The sequence below is a fragment of the Coregonus lavaretus genome (assembly GCF_964263955.1).
Source record: "Coregonus lavaretus genome assembly, chromosome: 1".
Taxonomy (NCBI): domain Eukaryota; kingdom Metazoa; phylum Chordata; class Actinopteri; order Salmoniformes; family Salmonidae; genus Coregonus; species Coregonus lavaretus.
In genome coordinates this window covers 41,080,362-41,096,568 of record NC_139988.1, presented here as the reverse complement: position 1 = coordinate 41,096,568, position 16,207 = coordinate 41,080,362, and the positions used below count along the sequence as shown (strand labels likewise).

Below are 16,207 nucleotides of genomic sequence, written 5' to 3'. Positions count from 1 at the left end.
CGCAGGGGCCTCGATCTGGCTCTCGTGCCAAGGTGCCAGGACCGGCTGATACCCTAAAACACACTGGAAAGGTGTTAAATTGGTGGAGGAGTGGCGGAGAGAGTTCTGGGCCATCTCTGCCCAGGGGATATACCTAGACCACTCCTCCGGCTGGCCCTGGCAATAGGACCTCAGAAACCTACCCACATCCTGGTTGACTCGTTCAACCTGCCCATTGCTCTCTGGGTGGTACCCCGAGGTAAGGCTCACCGAGACCCCCAAGCGTTCCATGAACGCCCCCCAGACTCTGGAGGTGAACTGGGGACATCGGTCAGACACAATATCCTCGGGGACCCCATAGTGCCGGAACACGTGGGTAAATAGGGCCTCAGCGGTCTGTAGGGCAGTAGGGAGACCCGGCATTGGGAGGAGACGACAGGCCTTGGAAAACCGATCCACAACGACCAAAATGGTGGTATTCCCCTGGGAGGGGGGTAGGTCGGTCACAAAATCCACCGAGAGGTGGGACCATGGTCGTTGTGGAACGGGCAGGGGATGTAACTTTCCCCTGGGCAAATGTCTAGGTGCCTTACACTGGGCGCACACCGAGCTGGAGGAGACATAAACCCTCACATCCTTAGCTAACGTTGGCCACCAGTATTTCACGCTAAGGCAGTGCACTGTCCGGCCAATACCTGGATGTCCAGAGGAGGGTGATGTATGAGCCCAATAAATAAGGCGATCACGAACCTCGAGCGGAACGTACGTCCGCCCCACAGGACACTCGGGGGGAGTAGGGTCGGTACGCAGTGCCCGCTCGATCTCCGCATCGACCTCCCACACCACCGGAGCCACCAGACAAGACTCCGGCAGTATGGGAGTAGGCTCAATGGACCTCTCCTCTGTGTCATACCGCCGGGACAGGGCGTCTGCCTTACCGTTCTGGGACCCTGGGATGTATGTGTTCTTAAAAACAAACCGGGTCAGGAACATGTTCCACCTAGCCTGACGAGGGTTCAATCTCCTAGCTGCCCGGATGTACTCCAGGTTACGGTGGTCAGTCAGAATGAGGAAAGGGTGTTGAGCCCCCTCAAGCCAATGCCTCCACACCTTTAGGGCCTGGACTACAGCTAACAGCTCCCTGTCCCTTACGTCATAATTACGCTCCGCCGAGCTGAGCTTCTTAGAATAGAACGCACAGGGGCGGAGCTTAGGTGGCGTGCCGGACCGTTGCGACAGGACTGCCCCAATACCGGCCTCGGACGCGTCTACCTCTACTCAGAATGGTAAAGAGGGATCCGGATGCGCCAGCACCGGAGCCGAGGTGAACAGGTTCTTCAGTTTGACAAATGCCCTGTCCGCCTCAGCTGACCACTGCAAACGAACCGGACCCCCCTTTAGTAGGGACGTAATGGGAGCTGCAACCTGTCCAAAGCCCCGGATAAACCTCCGGTAGTAATTAGCAAAACCCAAAAACTGCTGCACCTCTTTTACAGTGGTTGGAGTTTGCCAATTACGCACGGCCGACACACGGTCAACCTCTATCTTCACACCAGACACGGACAACCGATAACCCAAAAAGGAGACGGACTCCTGGAAGAACAAGCATTTCTCTGCCTTGACATACAAGTCATGCTCCAACAGTCTCCTCAACACTCGGCGCACCAGGGCTACATGCTCGGCTCGTGTAGAAGAGTACACTAGGATGTCGTCGATGTATACTACCACACCCTGCCCATGCATGTCCCGGAAAATCTCGTCAACAAAGGATTGGAAGACTGAAGGAGCATTCATTAACCCGTATGGCATGACGAGATACTCGTAATGACCCGAGGTGGTGCTAAATGCTGTTTTCCATTCATCCCCCTCCCTAATGCGCACCAGATTGTACGTGCTCCTGAGATCCAACTTTGTGAAGAACCGCGCTCCGCGTAATGACTCTGTCATAGTCGCAATCAGTGGAAGAGGGTAACTGTACTTAACCGTGATCTGATTGAGACTACGGTAATCAATACACGGGCGCAAACCCCCGTCCTTCTTCTTCACAAAGAAGAAACTCGAGGAAACCGGGGAAGTGGAGGACCGTATGTAACCCTGTGCCAAGGACTCGGCTATGTAAGTCTCCATAGCCGCTGTCTCCTCTTGAGACAGGGGATACACACGGCTCCGCGGAAGTGCCGCTCCTGTTTGGAGATCTATCGCCCAATCCCCCTGTCTATGAGGTGGTAGCCGTGTTGCCCTCGTGCTAAATCCTCATATTCGGGGGGAATGCGCATTGCGGGCTCTTGGTTCGGACTCTCTGCCGAGGTCGCCCCTAAGGAAACACCTAGACATCTCCCTACACACTGGGCAGACCACTCCATAAGAGCCCTCTGTTGCCACGCAATGGTAGGATCATGGGCGCTTAACCAGGGAAGCCCCAGCACCACAGGATACGCAGGAGAGTCAATCAGATAAAACTGAATGATCTCCTCATGACCCCCCTGCGTCGTCATCTTAAGTGGTGCTGTGACTTCTCTGATCAACCCCGACCCCAACGGCCGGCTGTCTAGGGCATGAACAGGAAAGGGGGCTTCTACCGGCCGAAGGGGAATTCCTAACCTATAACAAAATTCACGATCAACAAAATTCCCAGCTGCGCCTGAATCTACTAGCGCCTTATGCTGGGAATGAGGTGCCACCTGTGGAAATCTCACAGGTATACACATGTGACCAACAGAGAGCTCTGGGTAAGTGGGGCGCCTACTCACCTGAAATGACTCCCCAGTGCGTGACCTGTTGTCCCCTCTCCCAGGAGACCCTTCCCAGCACCTGGCCGCAGTGTGTCCTCCACGGCCACAGTTGGTGCAGGGGATGGCCCCCCTCGGGTTCTCTCTCCTCCTCTCTCTAGCGCCAGCACCTCCGAGCTCCATGGGAATCGGCTCGGAGGTGCTGGAGGGTGGAATGGACGACCCCCACTCGGGACGTCCGCGGGTAGCCAGCAGGGTGTCGAGACGGATGGAGATGTCCACCAACTGGTCGAAGGATAGGTTGGTGTCCCTGCAGGCCAGCTCACGACGAACGTCCTCTCGTAGGCTACACCGGTAATGGTCGATGAGGGCCCTCTCATTCCACCCCGCATCCGCCGCTAGAGTCCGGAACTCCAGGGCGAACTCCTGTGCGCTCCTCTTCCCCTGTCGGAGGTGGAACAGACGCTCCCCCGCCGCCTTCCCCTCAGGTGGATGATCGAACATAGCCCTGAAGCGGCGGGAGAACTCCGCGTAGGTGATGGTAGCGGCGTCTATTCCCCTCCATTCGGCGTTGGCCCACTCCAACGCCTTGCCGGATAGACAGGAGATGAGGGCGGAGACGCTCTCGTATCCCGAGGGCGCTGGGTGTATGGTGGCCAGGTAGAGTTCCACCTGCAGGATGAACCCCTGACACCCAGCTGCAGAACCATCATATGCCCTCGGGAGCGAGATCGAATGCCACTGGGTTCCGGTGCTGGGAGAGGAGGACTGGCCGTTGGTGATGGTATGGTGTGGGAAGGCGTGGGCACCTCTCCCGTAACCAACCGGCGCAGAGTGTTGGACACCTCGTTCATGGCGGCCCCAAGTTGCCGGATCATGGTGTCTTGGTCGCTGATCCGATCCTCCAGCGACTTGGGTGCCGCCGCTGCTCCTGCTGACTCCATACTGGTGTGTTGTTCTGTCAAGGCTGAAGTGTATGTGGTGTGGGAGTCAGGCGCAGGACACCGAAGCTTAGTCCAACAAAGTTTATTTGGGAACCACAAGGCAAAGATACAACGATCGGCCTCAAACAAAACAGAGGCGAGCTATTACGCAAACTATGCGTAAAACAATAAAACAACAAAACAGAGAAAAAACACGCAGCACTACGGACAGGCGAAAAACAACACACAACCTAACCAATACAACACAGGAAACTTATAGAACACGTAATCAGACACAAACGGACACAGGTGTAACAGACAGACAAAAGCAATCAAACATAGAAACATTCAACGGTGGCAGCTAGTACTCCGGGGACGACGAACGCCGAAGCCTGCCCGAACTAGGAGGAGGAGCAGCCTCGGCAGAATCCGTGACAGCCTGTTACATGTTAAGTACACTCAGTGACTTTAAAACATCCAAGTAATAAAATAAACAACCATAAGAGACTTTATCATATCCGTCACATTACCATCCTGCAACCTCTAATCATGGTCACAATGATGTAAAAACAAAACAAATAAAAGATGTCAATACCATTCACATACTAACCTCAAGAGCTAACTTTCTGCTGATTCATAATCTCAATCAGTCTAGACACTGGATTAAATATTCTTCCTGCCCATGACCTAATACGACCCCGAGTACCTTCAACTGCATAAGGGGTAACAGTGTTGTGTACTGTTGCAATAGTGGGTCTGTCAACACAGTCAGTGCGTAACTGATCAGGTAAGGAATGGTCCGAGTTTGGTAGGTCAGTACGGATATCGTAAGCAGACTGGTCAATTATCTCACTCACTACAATGTTACGGTCTCGGTCAGATTCTTGAAGACTCTCTGATGGAGGCAGACCTTCCAGCTGCAGTATATCTTCCACAGAATCCAAAGGTGGAATATCCTGAGCATCCAAGGATCGCACATCACCTTCCAGGCTTGTGTCACATATTCCTTCAGAAGGCAACTCTAACACCCACACTCTTGTTCTGTACTCAGCATCATCATCCACTGCAGTGTCTATGGCAGCTGAGACCACAAAGCTGTCATTCATGTCCTCAGACTCTGTTAATCCAGACATGTCTGTTCCCTCATCAACGGCAGCATGGGGAAGAGGAAGAAAGTTGACTGGCATTATCAGGTTGCGATGTACCGTCTTCTCCTGTCCAGTGGAGCTGTTCTGAATCTTAAAAGTGTGACTGTCAGCATTCAATCCAGTGACAAGTTAGACAGTATCCTCCCAACGGTCAGCGAGCTTCCGCTTTCCTCGCCCCCCCTTGTTAGCCAGCAACACTCGATCCCCAATCTCCACTGGTGCTCCTCTGACTCTTCTGTCATAAAGGTCAGCGTGCCACTTCAACTGCTTCGCTGCAGATGCCTGTGCTGTATTCATGGCTTCTTTCAGATCTCTCCTCAAAGACTGAACGAATTGATCAAAGTCGACAATTTATGGGTTCTCTATGACAGAGCCAAAGACTATGTCAACAGGCAGTCTTGGCATCCTCCCAAACATTAGCAGGAAAGGGGCAAAGCCTGTGGTCTCGTGGATGGTACAATTGTACGCAAACGTGAGAGACGACAGCGCCTGAGGCCATCTGTGCTTTGCTCTCTTCGGCAGGGCCCGGATCATGTTTCCCAACGTCCTATTTATCCTTTCACAGGACCCGTTCCCCATCGGATGGTACGGCGTGGTGTGAGACTTCTGAACACCTACAACACTCAACAGTTTGGCTATTAAAGCGCTCTCAAAGTTGGCTCCCTGGTCTGAGTGTATACGGCGAGGCATCCCGTAGACACAGAAATAGTTGTTCCACAACTGATGAGCTACTGACTTAGCAGACTGGTTGGGGCACAAGAAGGCATGAGCCAATTTGGTAAAGTGATCAGTAACAACGAGCACATCCAAGGACTTGTTTGAAGAATCTTCTGCAGACCAAAAGTCTATGCACACTAGTTCAAGAGGCTCAGTTGGTATTATGCTCTCAAGATGAGCTCTTGCTTCCGGATCAGGAGTCTTGCTCACGACACATCTCCTGCAGCACTTCACATATGCTTTTACATCCCTCTCCAGGCCATGCCAGAAGAACCTCTGTCTTGTCAGGTAGACTGTTCTCTGTTGGCCCTGGTGGCCAGCTTCATCATGGACACCCTTCAACACCATTGCTTTCATGGAGGCTGGAACCACATACAGATACATCTTCCTCTTTGTAACCACATTCTTCGAAACACGATACAGTACACCCATCTTCATGGTCAACTTGTCCCAACTTCTGAGAAGACACAAAACCTCAACACTCTCATGGGCACGCTCTCTCCTGGATGGTCTTCTCCCCCTCTCCACAAAGAAGATCACTCTGCTGATCACGTTGTCATTACGCTGCTTACTCATCAGTAGGTCGTGTGGCATAACATCGACATCGGTCTGCTCTGATGGCATAACAGCCTGTGGAAGCTGTGGCAACAGTAGTGCATGTGAGCCCACCTCACCCACCCAGCACCTGTGTGAATGAAGAACAGCTGCAACTTCATGTCTTGATAAAGCACCAGATGGGGGGGTCAACAGTAGCCTGACAGCTAATGACCACTTCATTGGAGTCAGAGGCTTTGTCAAAGGGGTGGCTGGACCAGCTAAACACATCTTGCACTCTGTCTGTGCACACAGCGTTAGCTTCAGCTAGTAAGGTCTCGTACGGGACCTTGTCAGGCGATGGAGTGCACTGGGTCGCACGAAGGGCTCTCTGCTCAAAGCATCAGCAACAACATTTATTTTTCCAGGGATGTACTTGTTGTCAAACTCGTACGGTGCCAGCTTGGCGACCCATCTCTGTTCACAAGTATCAAGCTTTGCTTTGGTCAGAATGTATGTCAAGGGATTATTATCCGTCCATACCGTGAACTGCTGTCCCCGTAGCCAGTGGTGGAACTTGTCACAGATAGCCCATTTCATGGCAAAGAACTTGAGCCGGTGCGCAGGATACCTCGACTGCGCATAACTGAGGGACTTGCTCGTGAAGGCTATAGGTCTCGCTGTAGCTCCCTGTTCCTGCACCTGGGACAGCACAGCACCTAAGCCGTTGCTGGACGCATCCACCGAGAGTAGAAAAGGTTTGTCGAAGTTGGGGTGGGCCAACAAAACCTGGTCCAGTAAGGCTTACTTTAGCTGGAATAAGGCCTGTCTGCATTCTGTTGTCCAGTCGGCAGCCGTCAACTTCCTGACAGGTGAGCGTCGCTTATTTTTCCAGCGTGGAGCCTTGTGTCCAGTAGTCAATCCAAAGAGAGGCTTTGCGATGGTCGAGTAACCCTTCAATGAATTGTTGATAATACACCACCATCCCAAGGAATGACCTCAATTTCTTCTGAGATGAAATGTCAGTGCCATCTTCCATCAGATCAGCTTCTGTTACTCCTGTAATGGCCCTCACCTTCTCAGGGTCTGTAGCTACACCTTCCGCACTAATGATATGCCCCAGAAACTTCACAGACCTCTGCAGAAAGTTACACTTTTTAGACGCCAACTTCAGGTTGTGAGCCTTGAGACGCTCAAAAACCATTTCCAGGCGCTGTATAGCCAGATCTTCAGTGGGTGCATAGACCAAGACATCGTCAAGGTAACACAGCAGGCTAAGAAAGTTCTGATCCCCAAAGATGTTTAGCGTCATCCTCATAAAGGTTGCAGGACTATTACATAACCCCTGTGGCATACGATTGTATTCGTACAATCCAAATGGTGACGTAAAAGCTGTGAATCTCCGGTCATCCTCATGCACTTCCACATTGTAGTAGCCAGAGGTAAGGTCCATTGTCGAGAAAAAGGCATTTCCACCTAAAGCAGCCAGCGCATCAGCCTGGTGAGGGAGTGGGTGTGCGTCCTTGATGGTGCGAGCATTGAGCAAACGGAAATCAGTACAGAGGTCTCCAGATTTCTTCCATACAAGGACAAGGGGAGAGGCGAACTCACTACTAGACTTCCTTATGATTTCACGTTCTTCCATCTCATTCAATGCTTGCTTGAGCTCATAATGATTTGGTGAAAGGCGTCGGTAGGGCATCCGAAAGGGTTTCTCATCACTCAGTTGAATGCGGTGAAGACACCCAGAAGCTTTTCTACAATCCAACTTGTGCCTGGAAAAAATTGACTGGTACTCAGCTATGAGCTGGATGAGTTTCTTCTTACCAGCATGAGACACTTGACAGGAGTCGACATCAATATCAGTCAAACCTAAGTCACGTAAAACCTCAGGACTGCTTGAACTGTCAGGTCCGTCAGTGTCGTGAAGTTGGCTGTAACCGTCATCAGTCAGTGTCAAGTCATCTTGGCAGTCAGTGAGTATATCAGCTGTTCTCTGCACTTGCTGCTGAAAAGCTGCTGATGAATCATCATTCACACATGAACAGTCGAAGTCCTCTAGAGCCATGCAAGGAACGACATCGGCTAGAGTGGCGTTTTGTCTCAATGTCACTGTCTTCTGAGAAGGGTTTATCACTTTAACAGGGAGCCACCCATCCCCCCGCAATAGAGCTACTGTCCTCCCTACCAGGATTGACCTTGGTGTTGACCTTGAACTGCTGGGCTCAATGAGAACAGCACTGCCCACTGATAGCTTCTGAGTGTTTCGTGGTCTGCCCCAGACTAAGTGCTCCTGCATAGGCTCTAGAGTCACAGCCCCTTTTAGTCTCACAGTTCCAACTTTGTCAGGTACTTCACTGTCTCTCCATCTCTCCACATTAGCCATCATGTTGATTAGCTTGCTCTCCTCACCCCCATCACACACAGGAGTATAAACCCTCTTCCAGAGATCTCCATTAGTCTTCAGGTGGCGAATCAAGTGCTTTAGGAGATTGCTGCCCAAGATGAGGTCATCACTCTGGCCTTCAACCACCAGTGTAGGCACGGCAACTCTACAGCCGTACACCTCCATCTCCAGCTCACATACTCCCGAAGGCCTCGTCTTCAACCCACCACAACCAACCAAGACTACCTCTGTAGGACTCAGTGATGGACTTTTCAACACTCCTGCATGCAACAGTTCAGGTAAGACCCTAGAGCTCAAGGTACAAGCCATGGACCCACTGTCAAGCATAGCTCTCACTTCTACTTCTCCTCCTATTAACACCTTGGTATAGAATAAATCATCATATGGGGAAAGTCTCTGTGTGTTCTGTATTGTGATACTCTTCTTAGTCTCCATTTTGTCACAAACACTTCTATATACAGACTCCAAATCAACAGCTCTCACCGATGGGGACTCTACAAAAGGCCCAACACTCTCCCCTTCTACATGCAGGCCTACTAGTTTCCTGGGAGCTGAGCAGTGATTACTGTAGGGACTCCACCAGCTGTGCTCAGAGCTGCGGCCTTGGGGCACTGAGAGCGTGCGTGGCCAGCTGCATGACAAAGAAAGCAGAGGTGATTGGCCCTGCAGTGAAAGTAAGTATCATGTCCAGCATCCCCGCACACGTTACATGGCCCATTAGACTTCAATTTGCTCCTATTCTCTTTTTGGAACTTACGGTCAGACTGTTGTGGCCTCTGCTCCAGCACACGCTCCAGCCTTGCAAGGATACGTTCCATCGGCTCAGCTGAGCCCTGAATAGGCTGGGCTGGAGAAGGCAACGCATTAGGTACTTCCATGTGGGGCCTCACAGCAGGCATGGTGATTGGCATGACAGCACCAACTTCCTGCTTCATTGTTGCGATGGCTGGGGTCACCTTAGATAAGTGAGATTACCTCTGCTCCCTCCTGTATTCATCCAACCTCTCATGAACATCTGCAGCGGTCCACTGCTGTAATGGTTTGCACTTAAAGATAAGCGACAGTTCGGCGTTAGGGCAATGTCTGATGAACATGACTGTTAGCTCACGAGATGGGTCTTCAACACTTTTTTTCTGTCTCTTTAGACAATCTTCAGCAACCTCCATTGCCCTGTTCAGTCTGAGCCAATAGTCGAATGGTTGTTCATCAGTCAGAGGTAATGTGGCATAAAAGTCAGCGAGGGGCATGCTTGAAAAAGCAGTGTCACTAAAATGTTGTTTCAGTATGTCAAAGATGGGACTCGGGCCTTTAGATAAATCAATGGAGGGATTGCTGCGTATTCCCACTTTAACAACATCACAGGCCCTTCCCATAAGCCTACCCATAACCTAATCTGCTTGGTCCATCACAGATACGCCCCTCTTACGCATGTAAACCATGACCATATCCTCCCACTCATGCACTGTGCACTTTTCAGAGCCATCCCTCTGAAAGTACACCGGTTCCCTGATATCAGACTTCAATACCAGGTTCAGGCCTGACACATCCATACCCCTAGAGCTGCATGCATTTCCCATAAAATTGTCATCAACATGTCCAACAATTGCCTTTGACTCCAAACAGGAGGTAATGTTCTCCCCAATGGAATGACCAATCTGCTGTACTATGTCTGCTATGAAATCCATGGAGACCTCCCCACTCCCTGCATTTGGCAAAACTCTTTCATACACATCCATGGGTAAACTATCATCAAAACTCCCAAAACCCTCCAGTTTAGGCATAGGTGTAGAAGCAACTGGAATTTTGGCTGAACCCCTACCACCAGATGGTGACAGATTAAATGTCAGGAAACCCCTACCTCTCCCAACACCTTCCATCTTAACAATTGGAAATCAACACACTAATAAAAATGTAAATAGCAAAATATATATATATATATATTTTGTATTTTTGTTTGTATTTTTTTTTACCTCACGTCAAAATCTAACCTATATCTAGTACACTGGTAAAACTCACCCTACTTATATCAGATATACGTTAGAATTGCAAATAAACAAGTAACACAAAAGTAATATCGTTTATCCGTGAAGAGAAAGTCTCAACCAGAGAAATCATCCATTTCGATAGTAAAATGCTGCAGTAGCGCCCTCTTGTGGCGAAATGCGATATTGCCATAAACTGCACCAGCAACGTCTTATCTGATTCTTCAACGGCAACCACGGCGAAATTCTGAGATGGAAAGCCAGCGAAGGATGATCCGATCCAGAAGAACGGTCACGGCACCACTGTAACAGTACTCTTCTTGCGTTGTGTACAATCAATCATCAACACGAACTCCATCTTGTAACACCAGTCATGGAGCTTTATTCTGATAGGAACAGCACAAAATTGCACGTCATGCAATGCACGGCTCACCATCCAACTCTGCACTCACGCACTGTATTAAATATACAAACCCCCCACCAGACACAGTAAGTTGCTAGCTAGTATTAGCTGGAATTCTCTACAACAAAATGCACAACAAATATTCACCAAAAAACGCTGCATCTTATGTGTGATGTTCGAATAACATTTACAAACAAATTGATATAAATTATACATTTACATCATCACTTGGGAGTGTAAAAATCACTTTTGACCTACAGTGCTTTGCAACCAAGAATTTACCGCTGGTTTGGTGCTTGTTCACTGGGACGATTCTAACTGAAACATCCTCCCTCGTAAGCAAGCTACGTCAACCAGCCAATAAGATATGGAGGACTAAAAGTGCCACAATTAAATAAATAAATACACCATTAAATAATTAGTTAAATGTGTCATTAATTAATTAAAATTAGAATTAAATACATAAATGTGTTATTAAATGTGTCATTAATTAATTCAAATACCGATTCATTTTATGTAAAATACATATATAATAATTTCACTATTTACATTTACATTTCATGGTCCTGCGTTGGAGTGCTTCCTGAATTACTTAAAACTGTCAAACTGACCCATCAAAAGTTGGTAGGCGGAACCTAACGCCTGATTGGTTACCCTCTGCATCAAGCCAAGACAAATCAATTCCGGATAATGTCAGCAGGTCCTGCTTCTACATCCTCTGCTAAGTTTAAAATGTCTCTAACCAACTCCCTGGAAAGTTCACGGAGATCCTCCATTGTCTCTATCCAGGTTGGCCTACTCTACTTCAGACCAAAGCAATGGATCAGACTAGATTCGCGTTAGCCCCGCCCACTGACTTTGATGGGTCAGTTTGACAGTTTTAAGTAATTCATGAATCACTGCAATGCAGGATCATGAAATGTAAATGTAAATAGTGAAATAATTATATATGTATTTTACATAAAATGAATCGGTATTTGAATTAATTAATGATACATTTAATTACACATTTATGTATTTAATTCTAATTTGAATTAATTAATGACACATTTAAGTAATTATTTAATGGTGTATTTATTTATTTAATTGTGGCACTTTTAGTCCTCCATAATAAGATGCCATGTTGAGTAGGTGAAGGCAAGACAAAACCAAAATCCCATTGGCTTAACAATAAAGTGGCAAGGGGAATCACCAATATAACCCTGTTACACTTCTAGTACTGTACAACCACACATTGCAATCTTCATAGAATGGATGTTTTTTATTAAATTGGCAGAGGCCTGGGAAATATAATGACTTTGAGGAAATATTTGTTTTCAACATGTATTAAATTGGCAGGCAGGTATGACAGTATGAATCATACTTTACTTATTCCAAAATAGTATTTTCCACATTTATTACATCTGCCAAGGATAATACGTAAATAAATAAATAAACTTAATCAATAGCTATAGATGGAGAATACACAAGAGTATAATAATAGATAATATGTCCTTCGCTTATGCTGTAGTACGTCTGGGCCTGCTCGGGTTGTGAATGATTGAATTTGGTTGGGATTAAGCTGTGTGCTTCTCCCAGCAGTGAGAGATTTAATCTCAGTGCCCAAATGGAATCGGATGACAGCAGAGGATGAGGAAATCAGACATCAGAAATAACCCACATCCGACTACTAGATGGACATATTGTATCATGTTAGGGAATACCCTTCACTATGCACTGAAACATACAGATGTTCATACTGTTTATATACATTAATCTGATGTCACACCCAGTACATTTCAGTGTCAGGAATTGGAATTGATTTGGGTTGCTTTGAGAATAATCAGACTGTACTGTGCGCTCCCCCCACAATCCATCTGGAATCTATGGCTAGCGACTGCCCTGGATTATCAACAGACACATTGAATTTCAGCGATTTAGCAGTACACCTGAATCACATTATTAACTTAAAATCACTTTTATGGGATCAAAATCCAATGTACCAGATTGTGCAGAGTCATGGTTCATATTTGAGCTGCTTCGTTCATGTTACATTTGTGATACCCACAATTAAGACTGGTTTGAATGTTATTCAATCTCTTAAATCCTGGTACTCTAAAAGCTAAAACGAAAATAGGATTGAAACATCTTTCCACAGTAGCTTCAAATTCTAGTATTTCCCTTCACTAAGTATTTACTATATATATATATATATATATATATATATATATATATATATATATATATATATATACTTACTACCGGTCAAAAGTTTTAGAACACCTACTCATTCAAGGGTTTTTCTTTCTTTTACTATTTTCTACATTGTAGAATAATAGTGAAGACAACAAAACTATGAAATAACACATAGAATCATGTAGTAACCAAAAAAGTGTTAAACAAATCAAAATACATTTTCTATTTGAGATTCTTCAAATAGCCACCCTTTGCCTTGATGACAGCTCTGCACACTCTATCACAGGACATTGGTGGCACCTTAATTGGGGAGTATGTGGATACCTGCTCGTCGAACATCTCATTCCAAAATCATGGGCATTAATATGGAGCTGGTCCCCCCTTTGCTGCTGTAACAGCCTCCACTTTTCTGAGAAGGCTTTCCACTAGATGTTGGAACATTGCTGCGGGGACTTGCTTCCATTCAGCCACAAGCATTAGTGAGGTTGGCTACTGATGTTGGGCGATTAGGCCTGGCTCGCAGTCAGCGTTCCAATTAATTCCAAAGGTGTTTGATGGGGTTGAGGTCAGGGCTCTGTGCAGGCCAGTCAAGTTCTTCCCCACCGATCTGGATAAACCATTTCTGTATGGACTTCGCTTTGTGCACGGGGCATTGTCATGCTGAAACAGGAAAGGACCTTCCCCAAACAGGAAAGGTCCTTCCCCAAACTGTTGCCACAAAATTGGAAGCACAGAATCGTCTAGAATGTCATTGTATGCTATAATTTAGTTTTATTAGATGTTGTTGTGTTAACTCAATGTGATTGTGTTGTTTGTGTTGCAGTGTGGAGCTGGACTTCAAGCAGCAGGAGGACAAGTTACAGCCCCTGATTAAGAGACTGTGCCCCTTGGACTACCCTCAATACCCTGCTCTGCCTTACCCCCACGAGGTGTTCACCTCAACCCCCAAACGCAAGTCCAAGACAGATTCCAAAAAGCATGGTCGCTGGAAACTCTGGTTCCTTTAACTTAGGGAAGACTTTGGCTTTTGGAATGGCCTTTTGGATCTGTTTTTACACATCTACTATCTTCCCTCAAAGGGATCTATCACAACAGTGGATTTTCTGCTCCAAGGAACTGATAATCAGATAACAGTAAACCATCTAAATCAGGATTCTGTGCTGGAACTGCACTAGAAATCAATGTGGGATTTTTTATAAACAATCTTTGCTCATGGAGGTTTAGAGTCTGTCAAGCCTTCAGTTTCTAGTTGAAACACCGGAGAAGATCAACTTATACCCTGGCTAAAGGTTAGCAGAACTACATGGTGAGACTGGATATATTTTTGTCATCTTGAGATGTAGCCTACAATATGAAGATGGCTGTTATTTATTTACTGGGCAAATGTTTCTCTCACTTTTTTTATTTATGATTTCAAATGGCACATATTTTTGGTCTCTGCTTGACTAGAAGAGGAATCACCATGTGGAAGGCCTGTTTCTCTACAAACGCTACTTTAACCGTACATCAGCCTGTCGGCAAAGCACAAACATTTGGAGACTGAGAACGTCATGGAAGAAGAAGTTATATACAGTACATTACAGTATATTAGTGAACCTACTCTACATGAACCCAACCCTTCTTGCACCTTCTCTCCAGTCTTGAGAGAGCCCAGTTACTTACTTACTTTCTCTCTCTTACTTACTTTCACTCAGACAAGCTCTTCAGGAGTATGTAAAGAAAGATTGTGATATCTGGGATCCTAGACTGCTTTGTTTTTTAGAAACAGGATAGAATCAAGGTTATAGTTCTCCTCGAAGCTGTTCTAATCCATCAATGTGCAGAAATAGGGGTTGAATCCAAGTTTTGAGTATTGCGTATAGAAAAAATACAGACTTATTTTAACATATTAAAGTTTCTTGATCATATTATATAACATATTAAAGTTTCTTATTCTGTGTTATTCAACCTGCAGCAGACTATTTTATAAAAATACCTTAAGAGCTTTTTATTGAATTTCAGTTGAAAAAGTAAGCATGGTTTTGATACTTCTTTATCAATTCACATGCACAAAGCTGTCATTGCCTTTCACTTACACACAGGTTAACATCTCACTAATTTACTCTCACCAACAGCAAGGAACTGTACTGTAAGGAAATTATGAAATGCATCACTATTCTCTCTGGAATATATATTTCATATTCTAACTCACTTGGCTCAACTGATCATCATCACAGACCATATGGTCCTTCACGTAATGCTGTAAGTCTGCAACTCACCAATAATTTTGATTAACAATGATCAGCACCAAACGCCTTTGATTACCATCTCCTATATGATTAAATTAGGGGTGAAATCAACTCACCACCCAGGAGAAGCAATCCATGCACTGAACTTGCAACAATAAAGAAGGGCTATGTACAGTATACATAAGCATGTAAGGTATTCAATCTTTATATTTTTAGGCCAGTGATGAATAGGGACTTTGGTATCAGACAAATTCAGTTGATGTAGCAACTAAAACCATTCACTTATTGAACCTAATATTTTATGGATAATAACTTCAATCTCACATAAAAAATGTCACACTGACATCAAGTGATTCAATCACACATCTGTTCTTCTTGACTGGGTTACCAAGTCCTTCATTATTACTGTACAGATGAAGGAACTTAATTTGAGCCAGTTTGCTACTGCAGGAAAATACTCCTGCAGCAATAGGAAATGTGGATTATTATGTGGATTATAATTAATTACATTTTTTGTAGGGGTTGACAGATTTTTCATTATGGCAAATCAAGTCTGACATTTTAAAGTAGAAATTACAAACTTTAGAATTTCTTGCTGTGCAGGAAAATTCTCAGCAACAAAACAGTGATCAAATTAAGATCCTACATCTGTAGCATACTGAAGGACAGACACATGGCTGTCCCTTAAAGAAGTGCAATTCATTTATGTGCAATATTATGCATTTTGTACTGTTTTTACCTCACAACAAATGCATTTTCAATAAAACCAATAGAATTATAAGAAGTGTGCTGACATTATTATAAGGTATACTATGTGAATTGCTGGGCAGTGACAATTTGATACGACACAATGTTGACAGATCATACATATTTGGACCATCTGAGAACCAATCGGTTTTTAACATTTTTAGTCATTTAGCAGATGCTTTTATCCAGAGTGACTTACAGTTAGTGAGTGCATACATATATTTTTTTTTTCATA

The 16,207-nt window shown here is 45.8% G+C and overlaps 1 pseudogene across 1 annotated transcript in view; it reads left to right on the top strand.

Annotated features, from left to right (window-relative positions):
- The window catches only part of LOC311132270 (inhibitory synaptic factor 2A-like), a 47,457-nt pseudogene extending 31,454 nt beyond the window's left edge, over positions 1 to 16,003 (top strand). Inside the window, exon 4 of the transcript XR_014615194.1 lies at positions 13,821 to 16,003. The product of XR_014615194.1 is annotated as an inhibitory synaptic factor 2A-like (transcript). The remainder of the gene's footprint in view (positions 1 to 13,820) is intronic.
- Positions 16,004 to 16,207: the final 204 nt, after the last annotated feature.